Source organism: Spermophilus citellus (genome assembly GCF_964194105.1).
Source record: "Spermophilus citellus genome assembly, chromosome: 10".
Taxonomy (NCBI): Eukaryota; Metazoa; Chordata; class Mammalia; order Rodentia; family Sciuridae; genus Spermophilus; species Spermophilus citellus.
In genome coordinates, this window is record NC_138197.1 from 127,687,408 (window position 1) to 127,696,257 (window position 8,850).

An 8,850-nucleotide genomic window follows, 5' to 3' on the forward strand; every position below is an offset into this window, starting at 1 on the left:
CACCTTATTCCGCACACCATATCCCCACACACACACCCTGATTCCCGCAGATGGCAGAACACACCAGATGCCTGCACACCTCTCTGCTGCTTGCAGTTCCTCCTGCCTCCAAGCCCAGCCTCAGTCCCCCTCCCTCAGGGGCCTCCGGATGCCCACAGCAAAAGTCATTTTCTACCTGCTCATTCATTCATTCAGCCAGCACTGGGTGCCCACCATGTGCTGGCCCCTGGGCCGGGCACAGTATGGTTCTTGCTTAATAAGTCTGGGAGTCAGCCCAACCTGGGCTCAAAAGCACTTAGGAGCTACATGATTTTAAGCGATTGTTTTATTTAACCTGTTAAATGGGGACTCTAACAGCTCCCCCACGGGCAGATGAGCTTAGGTGGACACACCAGAAATGCACAGCTCATGCTCACAGCTCATGCTAGCACAACTGTTCCTTCCTGGTGCAGCCTTCAGTACTGCACACCTCCACGGGTGGGCATCTTCCACGCCTGCGTCCCTCGTTACCTGCTCTGCGCCCCTTGTTACCCGCTGTGCCCCAGCGCAGACGGCCAGGACTGATGTTACCTGGCGCAGTCCTCTGTGGGACTGAAGAGGGGTTAGGCCCCGTTAGCAACCGATGTGTGCTGGGGGCCTATAGCACCTTTGCTTGGGCTGAAAGTGGGAGGATGCAGATGACACAAATGACCACAGTCTCTTCCCCTCACCAGAGGCCTGGCCTGGGGGCTGCCCTGGGAGCATGAGGTTCAGGGAAGAAGGCAGCCGAGAGAAGAAGGTGGGTAGAGAGAGAGGGAGGTCTGCATGCAGAGTGCCTAGTCCCACAGGAGCAGTCCCCCAGTGCCAGGTCACTCAGCACAAGTTGAGGTCCCCTTGCTGGGCCTGGGCTGCACTCCAGGGGCATCTCAGCCCCTGCAAGGGCGGTGGACTGGGAGGGAGTGAAGAAGGGCATTTCCAGGAAGGAAGAGGCTCAAGGGTGTCAGGAAAGGGTCCCTCCTCCCCCATGGACCCCTCTGAGGCCACGTGCTCTAGACCTGGTTTCCTCATAGGTAAAGTGGGAGGGACAAGGTCCAGCTCTCCTGAGGATGATTAAAGATGAAGAAAGGATTTGCCATCGTCCGTCCCATGTTTGAGAATTTCTGGCCCTGTTGAGGTCAGGAGGGGTGATTTGACACAGGTGTGCACAGGCCTGCCAGTGTGTGTGTGTGTGTGTGTGTGTGTGTGTGTGTGTGTGTAAGTGGGCTGGGGAAAAGGGGGTCATGTATCAGAATCTTTGTGACCCTGGGCAAGTTGCTTGTCCTCTCTGCACCTCAGAGACCAGGTCTATCATGGGACAAACTGGACTGGGTCCCCAAGGGGCAAGTAGACTTCGTTGTCATCATCCAAGACAGAAGCAGAAGCATGCGTCCTGGGGGCGGAGGCAACCTCCAGGAGAGTGAGGTCCACCCTGAAGTTTGATGATACACGTCCTTTGTCCCTCTGTCCATTTCACCAAAGCTCCCTAGCCTGTCCCCTTCTCCCATTTGGACCCTCACAACTTGGAGGCAGAGGCCACGAATGTCCTCACTTCACAGGCAAGGAGACTGAGCTGAGACCCAGAGGGAGGGAGTGGCCTGGCATGGTCAGTCAGGGTTAAGCAAATGTCCAAGCCAGGATTTGAACCAGGCCCAACTCCTGGAGTCTGGTGACAGGTCATTCTAGGCCAGCGCATGCTCACTAGCCAGCCCACTCCGGGGGCCTGCTCAGGGGTCCTGAGGGCATGTGCAGAGGACTCTGTAGAACAGGAGGGCAGAGGGACTTGGGCCAGGCAGGTGAGACAGCTGGGGAGGAGAGGGGAGGGTCACTTGGAAATGCCAGACTCACAAAGTCCAGTTCTGGGCCCAGAGAGTTCCTTAAAGTCCAGTCTGCCCACTCTGCAGAGGAGACAAACTGAGGCCACCCAGCTGCTTAGCTGAGAAATCAGTTAAGGGCACAGCTGGCCAGCCTCAGAGCGCTTAAGTCCTGGAGGTGGCAAAAGGGATATCAGAATGGGCCAGGACCCATCCCAGCAGGCTGTACCCCAGGGATGGACGATGGTAGGGGTCTCTCCCGCCCTCCGCCCCCTCCCTTAGCCACCCCCCAGCACTCAGTAGTCACCAGGGTGGAATATTTTAGCACCTATAGAAAAACCGCCACAGACGGCCGTGGCAGCTGTTGCTAAGGAGACGCTCCCAAAATAGCCCCCCTCCGCCAACCTTTCCCGCTGCTGCTCCTGCTGTGGGGAGGGGAGGAGGCCATTCGGGAAGGGGTGTCACATGAGCCCTGGCCCCAGGCTCACCCACCCATCCGGGCCCCTGGCGGCCACCCTGGCCAAAGACCTGGGCAGCCACAGGTCGGTGGAGAGGGCAGAAGCCAGCCAGTGTGTGCCCGTGGCTTGTGGGGACAAAGGTCACTCAGGTGAGAAGAGAAGGAGGAGAGAAGCCCCTGCAGCCAGGACCCCCAGCACACTGTCACACACACATGGCCACAGACCCTCACACGCCAGTGCACATGCAAGAGCAGCCCCACACATGCCCGTTAGACATTCACACACACAGCAGAGACACAAATAGCTGTGCGGGTAAACACATATGCCACCCGCACAACACACACCTGCACGCGCCCTCCACGCCGCCATAAATACACACATTTTCATACACACACGCAAATATACATCTGAAGTGCACACAGACATCAATGTGTGCAGCCAGGCATATGGACACAGAAGCCAACCTTCACAGTCCATGGACACACGCATTCACAGATACACACAACCGTCCCAACTCATGCCGGCACGAGGCATCGGAAGGGTATTCAGTTTCCCAGTGGGCCCTGTCCAGGGGCCAGGTGCTGGGGCTTCTACACCCCCACTTACTGGAGACCTTATGATCCAGACACAGGGCATGGAATAAGGAGGATGTGTCCAGGCAGGGGGACAGAGGGTCACACCTCTGTGAATCCCTCCAAGTCTGGGGGCTGTCTTAGGAGAGCTGTCCTGGAGCCTTTCCATGGGGAGGGAAGTACAGAGGACTCACCTGCAATCTTGAAACCTCTGGGCATGGAGAGAAGTTCTGAGACCCAGGTTCACGGTGCAGTTGAATGTCACCAAGGCTGCCCTTGGGGCTGGGGTGATGAAGAGGACAAGGTGGCAAGAGAGAGCCAATGGCGACGGTCCTTGACATGTGCAAAACACTTTACAGTTTGCAAGCTGCTAGTATACTCCTTGATCACTTCACACACTTGGTGACAGCTACTCTGAGACATTAGTGGTGGTGGTGTCGGCCCATCTCAGAGACCAGAGAAGGAGACGGGATTTCAAAAACACACAGCAAGTTACTAGCAGAACCAGAACCAGAAACCAAGGAAGAGCCAGAGCCCAGCCCTACTGGCCGTGCACCTGGCTGCACTGTGGGGTGGGAGGCAGGCCACCAAGGTGGTGTGGCCTGGCCTGGCCTTGCACCTGATATGCCCAGTGTGACCGGGATCAGCCAAGCCCACCTGGAAAGCTGAGAAAGAATCACCATAGGTGCGCCAGGCAGCAGCCTGAGGCCAAGTCAAAGCTCGGGGTGCTGTGTGCCGGATGCCTTCAGAATGCCTGGAAGGACACAGGGCGGCCCGTGGCTCCCCTGCTCAGTTGGCCGGCCGCGATCTCTCTCCAGCCTCTCTCTGGCTCCAGTTAGCAGCCCGCGCTCCGGTTCTTCGCTCTCGCCTCGTCACTCAGGAGACGCCGAGAGCGGCTCGCGGTTGCCGTGGGAACCTCGCCCGGGCCAGGCGCGCGGCGCACGACTCTGGGTACCAGGCACGGGGCCTGAGCACCCTCGCGGTGACAGCAGCGTTTTGGGTCTCCAAAAGACACCTGTCGCCAGCCGCGAGGGCGGGGACTTCGTGACCTGGGTTATTAGTCCTTTTCCTTTTAATTAAATTGTGCCTTATAAACAGCAGGGCATTTTTGCGTATATGTAAACCCCGTCACCACCACCCGGATGAAGATGCGGCACTTCCAGCGCTCCTGAAGTCCTCCGCCTGGGGGATGAGCGCAGGGAGAGAGAGAGTCTTCTCCAGGTTCTGTGGCCCCTACCCCTGGCCCTCTTTGGGTGTCAGCTTCCTGTAAAAGGGGAGCAAGGGACCGAGAGGTGCTGCGTATTCACTCCTTGAAAAGCGCTGGAGATCCCTGCTTGGGCCCTGAAGTTGCCCTGGGAAGTCGGTCCTTGGTTTATGCTCAGCTTACCAACGTGGGAACTGTGACCAAAATTGGACTTTGGCAGAGCTTGAGACTCCACTTTCCTGCCTGACCTTGGTGGTCCTTTTTATCATCTTTCTTTCCTCGACTTTTCTTGTTTTATTTGTGAGACAGCTCTCCTATGTGGTCCAAGCTAAGCTGGTCTTGAATTTGTGGGCTCGAGCAATCCTCCTGCTTCCACCTCCCAAGTGCGGGGACTACTGTCTGGTGCCACTGTCCTGGCTTCCTTGACTTCTTTGGGACGGGCGGATGGGGGGTAGGGATACTGGGGATTGAACCCAGCGGGTACTTTATCACTGATCCATATTCCCAGCCCTTTTTATTTTTTGAGACAGGATCTTGCTAAGTTGCTGAAGGCCTTGCTAAATTGCTGAGGCTGGTCTTGAATTTGCAGTCCTCCTGCCTCAGCCTCCTGAAATGCTGGGATTACAGGTTTGCGTCCTGTAATAACACCGCCTAGCTTCCTTGACCTCTTTTTTTAAAATTGACTTTTAAAAACAAATGACAGCAGAATGCATTACAATTCATATTACACATATACAGCACAATTTTCATATCTCTGGTTGTATATAAAGTATATTCACACCAATTCGTGTCTTCATACATGTACTTTGGGATAATTATGTCCATCACATTCCACCATCATTGCTAACCCCCTGTCCCCTCCGTTCCCCTCCCACCCCTCTGCCCCATCTAGAGTTTTGTCTATCCCTCCCATGCTCCCCCACCTCCCCACTATGATTCAGTCTCCTTATATCAGAGAAAACATTCAGCATTTTTTTTTGGGGGGGAGATTAGCTAACTTAACTTAGCATTGTCTTCTCCAACTCCAACCATTTACCTGCAAATGCCATGATTTTATTCTCTTTTATTGCTGAGTAATATTCCACTATGTATCTATCCGACGTTTTTTAATTCATTCATCTACTGAAGGGCATCTAGGTTGGTTCCACAGTTGAGCTATTGTAAATTGTGCTGCTATAAACATTGATGTGGCTGTGTCCCTGCAGTATATTGTTTTTAAGTCTTTTGGTATAGACCGAGGAGAGGGATAGCTGGGTCAAATGGTGGTTCCATTCCTAGTTTTCCATTCCTTGGCCTCTTTTAAGGAGCCTTTACGCACTTGGTTTCTTGGGCTTGGCCCTCTCTCCCCCTTCCTCCAGGCTTTGCCACCCTCTCCAAACCCACTAGGGAATCGCTGGCCCTGGCGCCTTCCTTAACTGCAGTCGTCCCCCGCGATCCCCCCACACCAGGGTACTCGCGCTCTCTGCCTCCTGTCCCCTCCCCCAGGTGCCCTGATGGTTGCATCTGCTTCCAGTCCTCAAGGTGCTAGGCACAGCTGGTCTCCAATAAATGTGCTGGAAGCTTAAAGTGGAGAGAGCTTTTAGAACCTTGGCTTCTGGCTCCGTAAAGTGCGGTCCGCCAGGTCCTGTCGCGCCTCCCAAGGTGTTGAGCAGGAGAGCTTCGCGACCACCTGGGCGGGGCGCGGGGAGAGCCGGGCTGTGCGCCCACCTCCGCGCAGAGGAAATGGACTCGCCCGAGGTTCCGGCGGGGACCTCTGGACCGCGGGGAGGCAAGAGTTCATTCCTTCCGGAATTCACTCCCTGAGGCCAGGCGACGCCTGGAGTCGCCCAGGGGCTTGGGCCATTGCTTCCCGCTTCTTTCAGGGGCCCCACCAGGCCAGATTGGTGGTGGGGTGTCCTGAGCCAGTGATTTTCACTTTCCACCCATTTCCGTCCCCGCAGAATCCAAGGCCCTTTGCAGGATATTTGATACAACAAAGGGAAAAAAGATCCCAAATACACTTTCCTGTAATAACCTTTTTAAAAACATATTTATTTATGTGTGATCCTGGGGGTTGAACCGCGGAGCATTTTACCACTGAGCCCCATTCCCAGCCCTTTTTGTTTTTTTTCTTTTGAGGCAGGTTTTCTTTAAGTCGCTGAGACTGGCCTTGAACTTGTGATCCTTCTGCCTCAGCCTCTGAGCTGCTGGGATCGCAGATGTGCACCACTCTTCTGCCATCCCCAGGCCCCAGAGTTGAGCAACCTTCCCAGTCTCTCTCCCATAACTCTGTCCTTAAACATAAAATTTGCTTTGTCAATGAGAAGAAAACAGTCCTTGTCCTTCCAAAGTGAAGGAAAAGTCCCTCTCGGCTCTCTCTCTTTTTTTTTTTAAATATTAACTTCTTTATTTGTACACAATACCTCTATTTTATTTATTTATTTTTATGTGGTGCTGAGGATCGAACCCAGAACCTTGCACATGCTAGGCGAGCACTCTACCACTGAGCCACAATCCCAGCCCCCTAGGCTCTCCTTCCATTGCATTTTATAGCACACACCTTTCGGGGTGTCAGGAAATTGAGGGTGAGGGTCATGCCAGTATCTAACTACATCAGGGCCCAGGAGTGAATGGAGGTGCAGGTGGCCGGTGGCCTGGTGTGGGCTAGAGCGTGTGTTTTAAGTGAGTACAGAATTCCTCCTTTCTCCTTGGGGAGCTTTGAAAATGTGCCCGCTCGGAGATGGGGTGAGTGGGAAAAAAGCAGGCCCAGAACTAAGCAGGAGAACTTGGGGGAGGAGGCTAATGTAACTTGGGGGAAAAGCAGCAAAGTTGAGCCTCGCTGTCCTCATCTTGTCAGAACGTAGCTATCAATTTCAGAGGGGGATTGCAGAGACCTGGTGCAAGGGGCGCTGAATACCCAGTCAGCAGCGCCTCTGTTCTCATTATCCCCATTAACAGATAGGAAAGTTGAGACCCAGAGAGGGGACCTGGCAGGTTCAAAGCCTCAGCTGCACCCTAGGACCACCAGCCGGATTCTTTCCCCTCCACTACTGTGATGGTGGCACTTCAGACCTCCCCGGCCTCGGCCAGTTCCCTGTGGTCTCCTGAGAGAAATAAAGGGAAGGGGAGGACTCCAGCCTCCAAAGCCGGTTGGGGCCCCTTCTGGGGAGGACAGATGTTGCACCAAATGGCAAATGCACGTGCTTTTCTCTGGCTCCTGGAGGAGGTGGGCGCTGAGAGGGAGATGCCAGCTGGTTGGGCAGAAAGAACCGCAGCCACACCTGAGGGATTTAAATAGCCACCGCCTTCTTTGGGTGCTGGCTGAGGAGAGGCATCTGGGCAGGGCTGGGGGGAGCAGGGTACGGAGGGGTCCTTTCAGGACCTGCCACAGCCCAGGGATGTGCCTGGCTCCTCCTCCTAGAGGCCCCTGGACTGTGCGGCTCATCTCAGGGACCTCAAGCTCCCTCACCTGAGAAGTGGTGCTCTGAAGCTGACGAGGCCTGCCTTGACAAACAGGCCGTCACCTCACCCCCCATGACAGGGAGCTCGTCACCTGTCATGGTAACCCACAGTGTGAGGTCATGATTCAATTGCATGAGCTCTGGAGTCAGACGGTGTGTTGGATTCTGGGCTCCAGGGCTACTTAGTGTCTGTGTGACCCGGAAGCAGATCATTTAACCTCTCTGTGCCTGTTTCTATGTGGGAATAACATCTCTCCTCATCACACTGTTGAGACGGTACCTCACAAACCTTCAGGTGTACCTGAGTCACCTGGGCATCTTTTAGACTGCAGATTCCGAGTCACCCCTGCAGGGCTGGGAGGCGCTGAGATTCTGCCCTCCAAGGCACAGCAATGCTGATGGTCTTCAGGCCACAGTTTGCCTCTCAGGATTACCTTGCTCTGGGAGCCATGGTGAAGAGCTGGGGGGCCACGGGAGGGTCTTGAACATGGGAGTGACATATTTTCATCATGGAAAGCTCTCTGGCCATCTGTGGCAGAAGGTGGGTGTGCACGGAGGCTAGTTGTGTAGGGAGAGATGAGGGTCCCGAGTAGGGGAAGGGGCAGGGAGGGGCAGGGTCCAGCAGCAAGGGCCCTTGGCTCATCTGCTCCGCTCACGGAGGCAGATTCTGCTCCCAGAGAGGGGCTGATCCCCCAGGCCACACAGTACTGAGGGGACTCTCATCCAGAAGTTCCTCACCCCCACCTTCCTGCCAAGAAGGAAGTGGTGGGAATGAGTTTCCCGGGTCTCCCTGGCCAGCGTGACCTCGTTCATCTTACAGCAACCCCACACTACGACAAAACCCCCCCAAGGCCCACAGCATGAGGCTGGAGCCAAGTTCAGCTGACCAGACACGTGGACTTGTCGTGACCATTGTGCACACTCAGCATGGATGTCCACACTCACAGGCCAGAGGACAGGGACGCTCTTCTGGCTCTTTCCTCACCCCATTCCAAGGCTAGAGGTGTCCAACCCCAGGATGCTGACCATCACAGCCGTGGGTCACCATCCAGGGTGACCCCCAACTGCCAGGCTCACGCCAAGGCAGGCACACAGGACTGAGCCTCACCTGGCACCAACGTCCTCAGGCCCATGAACAGAGAGGGAACTGGGCACAGAGGGGATTCTGTGGCCGGCCCCGTGCCCTGACCAGGCCTCCCATTTCCGGGGACACGGAGGGTAACCTGGAGCGCCCTGGGCGGCGGCGGGGCTTTGGGCGGCCGCCTGGGCCCGAGGCGCTGGGACAGGCAGGAGGCGGGACCTCCCGGCGGCGCCGCTTCCTGGCTCCCACCCCGCGCCGCGGCCGGC